General features: G+C 37.1%; 1 non-coding gene across 1 annotated transcript; it reads right to left on the minus strand.

Annotated features, from left to right (window-relative positions):
• Positions 1-12815: 12815 nt before the first annotated feature.
• LOC145060829 (small nucleolar RNA R71) lies at positions 12816-12922 on the minus strand. The gene has a single exon (XR_013687012.1). It is a non-coding gene; the product is annotated as a small nucleolar RNA R71 (small nucleolar RNA).
• Between the last annotated feature and the right edge of the window lie 203 nt (positions 12923-13125).

Consider the following 13125-nt stretch of genomic DNA (forward strand, 5'->3'; position numbering starts at 1 on the left):
GATTCTCTCTCACACACACTTCTTCTCTCTAACTTTTTCTCTCTTCTCTAGCCTCTTCTTACCGTACACTCCCACATGCACTCTTTTATTTATATGAACGTCCAGGCATACACATGTGTACAGCCGGACACCTTGTGTACGGCCGTACACAGGGTGTGCGGCCGTACACACGTGTACGGCCGTACACACAAACCGCAAACACATACAACATTACATAAAAATATATTTTCCTAAAAAAGCAAAGTATGAACCATATTTTTGACCCAACACAAGTTTGTTCAAATCTATGTCGATGATATTATTTTTGGCTCTACTGACCCTGTTTTGTCAAAAGAATTCGAAAATTTGATGAAAAGTGAGTCTGAGATAAGCATGATGAGAAAAATCAACAACTTTCTTGGGATAAATATTCGTCCAAGCAGAGAAGGAATATTCATTAATCAAGAAAAGTATACACGGAATCTGCTTGAAAAGTTCAATATGACGAATAACTCAAAGCTCAGAGTACCAATGGTAGTTGGAACGAAACTAGCTCCTTCGTTTGATAAACCAGTCGTTGATATCACATTGTATCGAAGCATGATAGGTTCGTTACTTTATCTCACAGAAAGTTGACCTAATATCATGTTTTCTGTGTGCAATTGTGCCAATCATCAATCAAATCCCAGGGAACCACATCTTACTGCAGTCAAAAATATTTTTTGTTATCTCAAAAGAACAACTTCGTTAGGAATGTGGTATCCTTCAAAAACAGGGTTCTTTATTCAAGCATTTTCAGATGCTGATTTGGGAGGTTGTAATCTTCATCGACAAAGCACAAGTGGTGGATGTCAACTATTGGATGGGAAGCTAGTAAGCTAGAAATCGAAAAAGCAAACATGTGTTTTGATTTCCACTGCCAAAGCAGAATATGTTGTTGCTGCAACTTGTACTTCACAAATCATTTGGATGCAAAGTCAACTACGTGATTATGCAATCAACATCAAGAAACTTTCATTGTATTGTGATTCACAAAGTGCCATTTGCATCTGCCGTAACCCTGTGCGACATTCTAAAACAAAACACATTGCTCTTCATTATCATTTTACAAAGGATAATGTTGAAGATGGAAACATAGAAGTACATTTTGTAAAGACAACTGACCAGCTTGCTGATATCTTTACAAAACCTTTATATGAGAAATCTTTCGTAAGAATCATGCATGACTTAGGAATACTGGATGCAAATTCAATTCCTGGATTACTTTCGTTAGAATGACAAGTCAAAATTTTCGAAAAGATGTCGATTTAGCGGTTATTGTTCATAGTCAACGCTTCGACATGCTTCCTTTTCGTAAATTTGGCACATGGGGGTTTCTTACATTTTCGTTAGTTTTGTCATTTCTTACATAATTGTTAGTTTTGTCATTTCTTACATTTTTGGTAGTTTTGTCATTTCCTACATTTTCGTTAGTTTTGTCATTTCTTAAATTTTCGTTAGTTTTGTTTTTCAATTTCAAAAACTCAGAAATACGAAAAAGATTTTTTCTCTACTTTTATATATTATTGTCAAATCAAAAACACAAAAAATATTTTTGTTTATGTATTTTGTTATTAAAAATTCAAAAATATCAAAAAGATTTTTCGTTATTTCGTTATTTTCATTCAAAAACTCAAAAATTCAAAAATATTTTCTTCTTATTTTTGTTTTTGTTTTCATGTGTAGGAATTCACAAAGATTTTTTGGTGGTTCATGCTTGCTGCTTTAGGGAAAGGTAAACTTTCGAAACTATGTCCTAGTTAGGATGACCCTAGAAGCATGCTGCAGCATGTTGACCCAAGCCTCCACAATTCAATGGGTTCCGAAACCTTAATGAATTTCTCATTATGATAATTCTTCCCAATTAGGCTATATTCCCATTAGTCACTGAGCTACCTTACTCTTCTCATATGAGTTAAGAGTTTACTCTTCACATATGAGTTAAGAGTTTACTGCTTGGTCCAAACATAAAAGAGGTACTTTCGTTTCTTAAACCAACTCTTTTTCATCCTAACATTTTTACATATTCATACACAATGACATATGTCCAAAAGATTTTTGGTATCAACCAATCAGGATCTAGACATATCAAAACTTTGTGATTATGATCTAACATCATAAGACCGTGATGAAAGCGAAACCCAAACTTACGAAACATAAGGAATTGATGGGGAACTTTGTTCAAGATTTTAACGAAACTTTCGTTTCTGTACCTATTTTTGATACTCAAAAACATATTCTTTCTTTTGTTATAATATTGATCAAATGTTCGAAACCCACGACATTTGTTACCCAACAAGATTCAGGAATACTTTTGTTTAAAGATTATGTTTTCTGATTGAGTGTCATCATTCACCTTTGTTACATGAAAATTTGTGTCCAACGCTTACTTGTCCCTGACAACACTGGTCAAACAAGTAATTTCGTTAACAACTTGTCACTCTTATGTTTAGATGTGCTTTGTAACGAAATTTTAAGCCACCCTTGAAAACCTAATAAAAGAAGCTCTTCGATACTTTTAAACAAGTATTCAATTGTAATTCACTGGACACTACACAAGCTGTTAATCATCTCTCTTGATGAGTAATAAAGTGTTCTTTGCCTGGGATCTAACTGCATTCATTGCACATATTTTTGACATCACAAATCCAAATTTTTTTTCTTTTGCTTCTTATCTTATTCTTTGGCAAACATTGCACTCACGAAATCCTTGAGGTTCTAAGTAAAACCAACTCAGGCTGATGATTTCACAAGTGTGGCACATGAATTTGTGTTAAAACCCAAAAGTAAAAGAGCCTGACCTCAATAACGAAGATTACTGACGGTTCTTGTTCTCTTGGGGCACGTTACTTGGCTATGAGAAGTGATGTTTGGTGTTCCAACCCGGTATTCAAGAACAAAAAGTGAAGCTATAAAGTACACTCATGCCTACATTTTTGGAGACTGGTGCTATTTTCTAGGGAACACATCATCCACATTTAATACGGAAACCGATTCAAATTCTACCTTATGTTCTACTATAAAAAGGGTTTCAAAGGATCAATTCCAACTTTACGCATACTTCAAATTCTCAAGTAATTGATATCCTTATTCTCTCTGATTTCTTCAAGAACTCAAAACCCTAACAATTGCGACCAATCAATCCCAAACCACTGAAGACATTACCTCTCATCCAATCATGAAGATAGAAAGCACCAATTATGTCACACCCCAAACCTCGGATGGCGGCAACGTCCGGGGGTGGAGGACTTCATGTGTAGTATCATGACATACGACTAAAATAGTGATCATAGTACATACAACCAATCATAAATATAATTTAAAAAAATGATTACGTAGTTTCAACTGCTACATGATTCGAAATCGATTACAATATGATATCAAAAATAGTTTTTCAAACACCAAAGTGTTCCATCCCCAAAAGCTTGCGGTTACCTGATTTCATTGATTACCTGAGAATACAAGTAAATTTTGAAAGGGTGTCAACAATTAAGTTGGTGAATGCATAAGCTTTTTGCATGTAGGATTTAAAGCCTTTCTTTGTAAATGAGTCTATATGTTTCAAGAAAAATCCGATATTTTCCTTATGAAATGAGTGTAGTCTTAGAACCCAAAGACCGAAATGTACAAGTAAATTTCCATACTTATAGTAGTAAAGGTGGTTCTAAATTGACATTAAATAATAAATTCTCGTAAACTATATGTTTCGTTATCCCCCTATGTGAGTTGTTCTAACATGTTATGACATAGAAGACTTGTGACGACGTTCTTCAGGCGTCGGAATGTTATGATATCTGTCACCCCTGACCTGCCGGCCGAGCTGTTGCAAGAAGCTTGGGTGCGAGATTGTCAATCCGAATATAGATCTATACACAACTATCACGCTCTCCCTACAATAGAATCTGGCTATAACAACAAGAATTTTACCGGTACTCTAAGAGTACAATGAATTAGTGTCTCACACTTTAAGTTAACGAGTTTACACGTAAAGTAAATGAAGAATCCTTTTTATGTAGTGTAAATGAACCCTTATAGAATGTGATTGTAGTGACAATGTACCATAAACTGTAATTTCTATAGTTTATCGTAAATATATTTGTGGTGAATGAAAACCCTTTTATGAATGTCCATTTCTGTTTCGTGAAATCAGGTAACAGGAAATACATTCAACACATAAAAATCTTATTGTTATACAACTTACTCGACATATTACAAGGTGTTCATAAATTGGAAGTTTTCTTAACTAGTTTTAGGACGTATTTTAGTGTTTTAACTTTCATTCTCCCCCATAAAACTTTAATAAATCACGAAGAATATAGGGGTATGAACTCACCTTAGGTGATCCTTTGAGATGGCCGTGAAAGAAGAGAGGTTTCCAAGTCAAGAACACTTGGAGGAAGAGCTTGAAGATTTGAAGTTCCTGGGAACGATAATGGCGATGATTGCATAAGATTTTCGTGAACAAAGTGATGGAGGGTGGAATATTCGAGAGTGGAAATGGAGAACTTACTGAGAGTGAAGTGAAAGTCGAGAACTTCCTGGAGATCTTCGAGTTTTAGAGAGAAAATTGGGGGGGGGGGGGGGTGGAATAAAAGTGTGCCTTTGGGGGATATGAGTGGGGTTTTATAGGTGAGGATTAAGGATTTAATGAGTGGATTTGGGGCAGGGAAATCTGATGGAGTGTTGAGGGATAAATATTGATTTAATTAGGTACGATGGGAATAGTGCCATAAAGTAGTCATAGGGTGGTTATGAGGAATGGGCTGTGTCATAACTTTTAGGAAAAGTTAACCAACCATTGAAGAATATCTTGCACAAAAGATATGGTTTATAGTGAGAAATTTCCCCAAAACATGATTAAACTATTGAGTCTTAGACATCACAATCGTGTCTTAACTCTCGAGATTGGTAAGTGAGATAGGGTGCTCGGAGTCAGGAGAGCCCGTCCGGAGCTGGGATCATCCGTCCGGAGTCATCCATGGTTCCGGAGTGGAGGTGCGGGGTTATCAATTCCCAAAGGGGCCTTGATCTTCTGAGGCCGCGAAACTCGTCTGGTGCGGATCCTTTCGAGGCGGGTTGGTTCCAGATGAGGAGTTTCCAAAAAGAAGGGTGTTGCGGAGTACACAGAGATTGTCCGATACATTTCAGAGGGTTGTGTTCCGAACTTAGAGGGCTCCGGACCAAGAGTCTCACTTTTGGGTTTTTCTACTTTGATTTTAGTTGTGAGGTTGAGGGCATTTGGTGTGAGGTCCCGGTTCATGAGACCTCGGATAGAAAGTGGTTTGAACTGTAAGTAGAGATGACCCGAAGGTACTCTGGAACCGAGAGTAGTTTGGGCCGTGTCGCAAGGAGATGAATCAAACATGGCCTCGAATCGAAAGTGATCTCGAACCGCAGTAGCCTGGACCGAAAGAGGTCTTGGGCCGAAAGTGACTCCGGACCGAAGGTAGGCTCGGTCCATAAGTGGGTTCGGTTCCTTTTTGCTGCTTCTCGTGAAATCTTCCTGTCTCGAGTAATTTTTGATTACGCTACAAGGGTTGGGTGCCCCCAGTGTTTGATAAAAAGCTAAGAGATTTACAGAGACATTGTTTATGATCGTTAATAGTGTTCAGCCTTGTATTGCGGGGTTTGCACTCCCCATTATGATTCGTTCTGAATGCTACACACCCCCGAAGGGTATGTAATAGTGTTTTACCGAGTCGTTCCGTTCACTTACCCTACCAGGCTTTAGAATTTCTGAATATGTGAAATTTTCATGTGATACGTGGTATTGATATAAAGTGTTTGTACATTAGTGAACTTGGAGTAAATTCTACTAAACAAATACGTATCATACTTACTATTTTTTGACTCGTTGGCCTTTATTTGGCTTTGAATTTTGACCAGAATTTTGACGGTTGTCACATGACCGATATTTTATTTTGGACTATTATAACTGCCTAGTTCCTAACCATTATAAATACAAACATATACCTTATTTTAAACAACACCAATACTTCCTCCTTCATAATCTTCCAAATACAAACTAAAGAGAGAAAAAAGAAAACAAGTAAACTTTAGTAACGAGCAAAAGAAAGGAAGTCAAACACTAAAAGCTAATTCTTTACCCACAAGGTCTTAATATTTAAGCATTCATGTCTCCAGACAAGATGTTCACCATGCTTTGTATGGCATGTCATAACTTTTGAATAAATAAATCAAATGTTCCTACTCTTTCGTTTCATGATTAGTCACATTCTTTCATAAAAAATAAAAAATAAAAAGAACTCAAAGTTTTATAAAATATACAAACTCTTTTATATTTTATAAATTCTAACTTTTAGATAAAACACAAAAGAGTATTTCTACTCCAAGAATGTAGATGACTCAATAAATCTTATCATATGATATATTACGTTACTTGCTAATGAGAATTATTATTTCCAAAAAATAAATAATTTCCAAAAAATTATAAAAGTTTATTGAATATTTATTAAAATCAAATTATTGATCATTTTTAAGCTATTGTCATTATTACTGCTGACAAATATATACCATGGAAAATCAACCAACATGTTACCAATCGAACAAAAATGTTGGTAACCAATATGTTCGGTTAATAACATATTTTGTTGGTAGTAACATATCAATTAAGTAATCATGGTACGGTAGAGGTATAATGATTTTAATACCACGGTAATACCAACCAACCAATTCAATATATATATATATATATATATATATATATATATATATATATATATATATATATATATATATATATATATTGTAACACTCCAAAAATCACGATAAATTTAAAATTTTCAAAATCAATCATTAATTAACATTGTTTACAAAAAAAAATATTGTTTCAAAAGCATTAAATTAAATCTGAGTTTTCCCAAGACCCGGTGCCATCAAACAGGAAGTTGTGTACGATCACGCATTTGTCTTCCCACGATCCTCAAAAGTACCAAAAACAATCAACTAAAAACTGTAAGCCAAAGCGTCGTGAGTTTCCCTAAAGTACCAACACACCACATAATAAACAAGCATACAATTATGAGTAGGCAAGCAGCCAACCTGACTGGACCGCCTCGCAAGGCCTATAACTTATATAGGCCGCTCTACGAGCCTTCGGCATGAGTGGACCGCCTTGCAGGGCCAACATCCTATACAGAATGCTCCACAGGCCGTCGGCCTGACGAGACCGCCTCGTAAGGCCTACAGCCTATCCAGTCATCCCCGAGTGTACTGGCCTACAACACAAAGCAGGACCGCCTCAACCTAACACAACATGTTGACATATGCAACAAATAAAGATAAACACAGAGTTGGCAAATACAAATAATCATACGGATCTATTGAACAACTACAAACTATCATATAACTATCCTGGCCAGGATGAATAATCTATTGGGCCGGCATTGATGCCTTCGACCCATGGTATAGTGAGGAAAACTCACCTCTGAGTGTGAATGTAGTCTGAAATAAATCCCTACTCCGACAGCCGACTCTACCCGACTCCTAACTATCAAAACATTTCCCATTCTAAATTAATAACAGTTTTACCAAAATACCCTTGGTCAATTCTAGTCAAAATTAACAAAGTCCACTGAGTCAACTTAGCTGAGTCAACCATGTCGTGTCAAATCAGGCGAATCAACTCAGGCCTTGTACGCGGGGCATACTTCGGGTGTAGTCAAGGCATACTTGTGTCCGAGGCATCGAGGCTCAACCTACGTATGCACATCATACCATTTAGTATGCCCATCGTATGCACATCATACCATTTAGTATGCCCATCGTATGCACATGATGCTTCTTAACCCCTTAAGATCTTATTACTATGACTTTTTACATTCGAATGTAGATCCAAGGCTAAAATGTCATTGAGAATCATAAAGCTTTCAACTTCATGACTTTGCATGCCCATTAAGTTCTTAATACACAAAATTTCAACTTCTTAACACCTTAAGACCTTCTAGAGCATGCATCGGGAAGAACTAAGCATCCACATCACATTGTTATGACACAAGACCCGTCATTGGGTCTCAAAGGGCAACTTATTTGATGAAGAGCATGCCATGCTAAAGAATGAAAATGGTTGGGACCAAAAATGCCATAAATGGTGGAATGTCTAGATCTACATGAAAGGATGATCAAGCTAGGAACCTTTTACATCTAGGAGCTTGCTAGTAGGTACAAAATCCCAGATCCAAGCTTTTTCCAAGCTCCAAAGTCCTTTTATCAACTTCTTCAACTTCAAGAACACCACCAAAACAAACAAATGAGCTCAAAATGAGGGTTAGCTAGAGGGACGAACTTTGGATGGAGGTTGATTAGGGTGAAGGTCTTAGGGCCATAAACATGTTCAAATATGGTCCAAACCCTATGTTTTAGGGTTTAGAACCCTCACACGTACGCCCGACGTACGCAATGTATGCCCCACGTACAAGACCTTGCGCATGTAGGCCCTGTGTAGGAAGCGTACGACCAACGTAGTAAGTCCTTGGCCAAATTTTCAAAATGCTACTGTCGGCCATTTTGCAATCATCCTCATGCACAAGGGCCAAAAATGAAATATTCTTCACATAAATGGTTTAATTTGAAGTTACCTCATCAAAGGGATGTTACGATCCCCCCCCCCCCCCCCAACTTGGACTAGACTTTGTCCTCGAAGTCTACAGCTGTGAACAACTCCGGGTAATGCTACTACATCTCAGACTCAGGCTCCCAGGTCCACTTGGAGCCTCTCCGATGTTACCATTGAACCTTTACTAATGGTATATCCTTGTTGCGTATGACCTTCATCTTTCCTTGCACCACCACTACCAACCTCTCAACATAATTCAGACGCTCATTGACTTGAATATTATCCAAAGGGACCACTCCCATTTCATCCAATACGCATTCCACAACTATGAAACATGGAAGGTGTTATGGATTTGATTGACCTCACTCAATAAATCCAACTGGTAGGCCACCCTGCTCACCGTGGCGATCACATAGAACGGTCCGATATATTAGGGACCCAATTTGTCCCTCATACTGAAGCGTATCACACCCTTCCAGGGTAAGACCTTCATTAATGTCATATCGCCGACCTGGAACTCCAACTCTGATCGACAACGGTCGGCATAACTCTTCCACCTACTCTAAGCTGTCTACAAGCTATGGATGATATGTTGGATGAGCTCTATAATATGGAGGACCACTTTCAATCCACCCTATGACTTTGTGACCAACCTCCCCCCAACAAACAGGGGTATGACATCTCCGACCATACATAAGATTGAAGGACACTTCAAAAATGTTATAGTGATAGTTGTTGTTTTAGGGGAACTCCGCAAGAGGTAGGTAGGAATCCCAACTCCCACCAAAGTCTGCAACACAAGCCCGCAACATATCCTTAAGTTTTTGGATGGTCCGCTCACTTTGACCTTTAGTCTAAGGATGATAAGCAGTGCTGAAATGTAGCCTCGTGCACAGTTTCTCATGGAACTTCTTCTGGAATCGAGAAGTGAACCGAACACCTCGATCTGATATATTGGAAACTGGAACCCCATGACGAGCAACAATCTCAATAACATACACATCGGCTAACTTCTCGGCTGAAGAGCTCCCCCGGATGGCCAAAAAGTTGGCACTCTTTGGTCAATTGATCCACGATGCCCCAGATAGCATCAAAACCATTGGTAGTCTTTCGTAGCTAGTTGATAAAATCCATGGTGATCTATTCCCACTACCATATGGGAACATCCTAAGGCTGCAACTTATTATGCGGCCTCGGATGCTCGAAATTGATCCTCCTATAGGTTAAGCACCTCTCAAGATACCAAGTTATCTCCCTCTTCATACATGGCCACCAGTAACTTAGTCTTAATCCGGATACATCTTGGTGGCTCCCGGGTGAATCAAAAAATAAGGCTTATACGCCTCCTCCAAAACTATTTGTCTGAGCCGGCCAGAAATCGGAATCTAGACTTGACCACACCGGGTCAATAATCCTCGACTATCGGTGACAAATATATCGATTTCGCCCCTGATCCTCTCATGTTTCCAATTCTCATTCTTGACTCCTTATGCATGTGACCCTTTGATCAAATCCAAAAGTGGAGAATCAATGGATATCCTTATATACATATCCCTAGCTGAGGATCCAGTGGACTTGCGACTCAAAGCACCCGCGACCATATTCGCATTACTCGGATGGTAAAGGATCTCGCAATCATAATCCTTGGCCATGTCAAGCTACCTGCGGTGCCTCATGTTTAGGTTCAGTTGGTCCATTAGATATCACAAACTCTTATGATCGTGTAAACTATAGACCGGACCCCATACAAACAATGTCTCCAAATCTTTAGGGCAAACACCCTCACCTGATGATACCCTGACCTCATATCGATCTTCGAGAACCAAGATGCACCTTGGAACTGATCAAAGAGTTCGTTAAACTGTGGAAGGGGATAACAGTTCTTCACCATCAACTTTTTCAACTCTCGGTAATCAATGCACATCCGGTGTGAACTATCCTTCTTCTTGATGAACAATATCAATGCTCCCCACGGCGAAGTAATATGTGCATATCTACATATATATATATATATATATATATATATATATATATATATATATATATATATATATATATATATATATATATATATATAGGGTAAAGTGAATATAGCTAACAACCTTATATAAGCTTAGGTACCTAACTCCATAATACTACATCAGTTTGTATCATATTTGGTAATTGCCTAGGGTTCTTCAACTTCAAACCCATAACTTGATTACTTCCAAAATCTTTGGACTTTCGCCAATATCTTTCTTTTACATCACGTCTTTCTATTGAATGCCACCTGATGGGCTTCATATCCTACCGCTACAAATGAAAGGATGTAGGAGAAATATAATGATGAATTTCCAAAATTTTTTGAAGCAAATCAAGTTTAGGGATGAAGTTTAAGAACATTGGATGATTGCAATGAGAATTTAATGCAAAATGACGTAGTTTGATGAGATTATGTACCTAAACTTATATAAGGTTGTTAGGTATATTCACTTTACCTATATATATATATATATATATATATATATATATATATATATATATATATATATTACATCATATCTTAATATTATTAGCTATATTTATGATTCTTATAGAAAAAAGGTACTTATTATGTTTAATATATGTTATGTAGTGTAAAAGACATTCTCGGAAGCAATATGGAAGCTAGAATCAGGAAAGAAGAGCTTTGGCAAGAAGAAGACACAATAAGGATGTTGCTGGACAGCTTGACCCCTAGTCAGTATTTTGACCATATCTCATGATGTGTAACTCCGGTTGACTTGATTCAAAATGATCTGAAAACTAGACACAATTTCGGACAATTTTCATTTTTTGAGAAAATGTTGATTCTTGATAATGACGACGTGGTGAATGGAATATCTGTGATTCGGTATGTTGGCTTGGGAATATAGATAAACACGAAGACCATGATGTGGTGCCAGTACGACGACATGGTGGCCAGATTTTAGGCAAGTATTTTTATCGGAACATAGGGTCGAATTGAGATACTTGGAGGTGACTTTCTGGAGAAGTATTGTGACAAAAACCCTTTTAAGAACACTTTGGGGTCGATTTTGGAAGCTAGGAAGTCGATTGGAGCAAGGATTCACATCTACACATTCAGTTTTCTCAGTTTAATGATGTTTAGCTTAGTTTACCTTATGTTCATGTGTTACATATAACTTGGTAACCAACTTCATTAATCTATAAATAATAACTAACCATAGGAAATGGTGGATTTGAAACTAAACGAACTTGTAAAATCAGATAAAATAATAACTAACCATAAATAATAACTAACCATAGGAAATGCTAATTACATATTGATTACAATCGTTTTTAGTTAAGTGCTTAAGTTTTTATGAACTTGTAAAATCAGATAAAAAAAACCCCGATTTTAGTTGTTTTTCTTACTTTAGATTTTAGTAATTATTTTGTTAATTAAATATCATTCCCTGTGATCAACACCTGACTTACCTAAACTATCCAATAATTCGACTAGGTATACTGCCTAAGTGCATTCTGGCTAGTTGCGCTCGTTAGGTTATAAATTTAAAACTAGATAGGTATAATTAGTACACATCAAGTTTTGGCGCCGTTGCCGAGTAATAGCTTGTTTGATTATTAGTTTAATTGTTTTTAGTTATTCGATCCTTTTTGTGGGGTAAAAACCACAAAAAGTTACTTTTGTTTCATTTTTTTATTTTAGTTTTTTTCTTCTCTGAGATGCAACCACGTCGTGGTAATCTTCACCACATTGTGGTCTCGCATCAGTTAGTTTTTCGTTTATTTTTATTTTTATTTTTTATTTTTTTTCCTTTTTATGCGTATGTTTTGTAGTGTTTTTTAGCAGGAAATACGTGGACATCACGACTATGTCAATGGAAGAGTACAAGCGACATACGAGGAACGAAAATAAATGGGGTCTGGATCCAATAAAAATCCCAACCATAACAAAGTCTGAACTTCCAGAGCACATTATTAATATGTTAAGGGAACTACCTTTTATAGGAAGGAGCACGAGGACGCTTATGAGCATATAGAAGAGGTGGTGGAGGTTTCAAATTATTTTAATGCTCCAAACATGAGTAAATATGCGGTGATGCTTCAACTTTTACTGATCACATTGAAGGGTGAAGCAAAAGAATGGTTAAAATCTCTTCCCTTTGGAGCAATCACGGCATGGGCTGATTTTAAGATCGAGTTCATCAACCTGTTTACCCCTCCTTCAAAAGTGCCAAAGCTTAAGAGAAATATCCATAATTTTCAACCATTAAAAGGGGAGTCGTTATATGAAGCTTGGGAATGTTACAAGAGATTGTTACGACATTGCCCTCAACATGACTTCAATGTGAAACAAGAAATCTCGATATTTTATGATGGAGTCAATGTGTACACTTGTCAACTTCTAGACTCGCAAGGACCCATGACAAAGAAGAATCTAAAAACAAATAAATCTTTAATTGAAGAATTCGCCAAGCATTCAAAGGAGTATCACAACCCAAGGGGAGAGGATATCACGAGAAGAAAAGTGAATATAGATGGAGTTT

Source organism: Lactuca serriola, chromosome 6 (assembly GCF_051521515.1).
Source record: "Lactuca serriola cultivar US96UC23 chromosome 6, Lser_US96UC23_V15, whole genome shotgun sequence".
Lineage (NCBI taxonomy): Eukaryota > Viridiplantae > Streptophyta > Magnoliopsida > Asterales > Asteraceae > Lactuca > Lactuca serriola.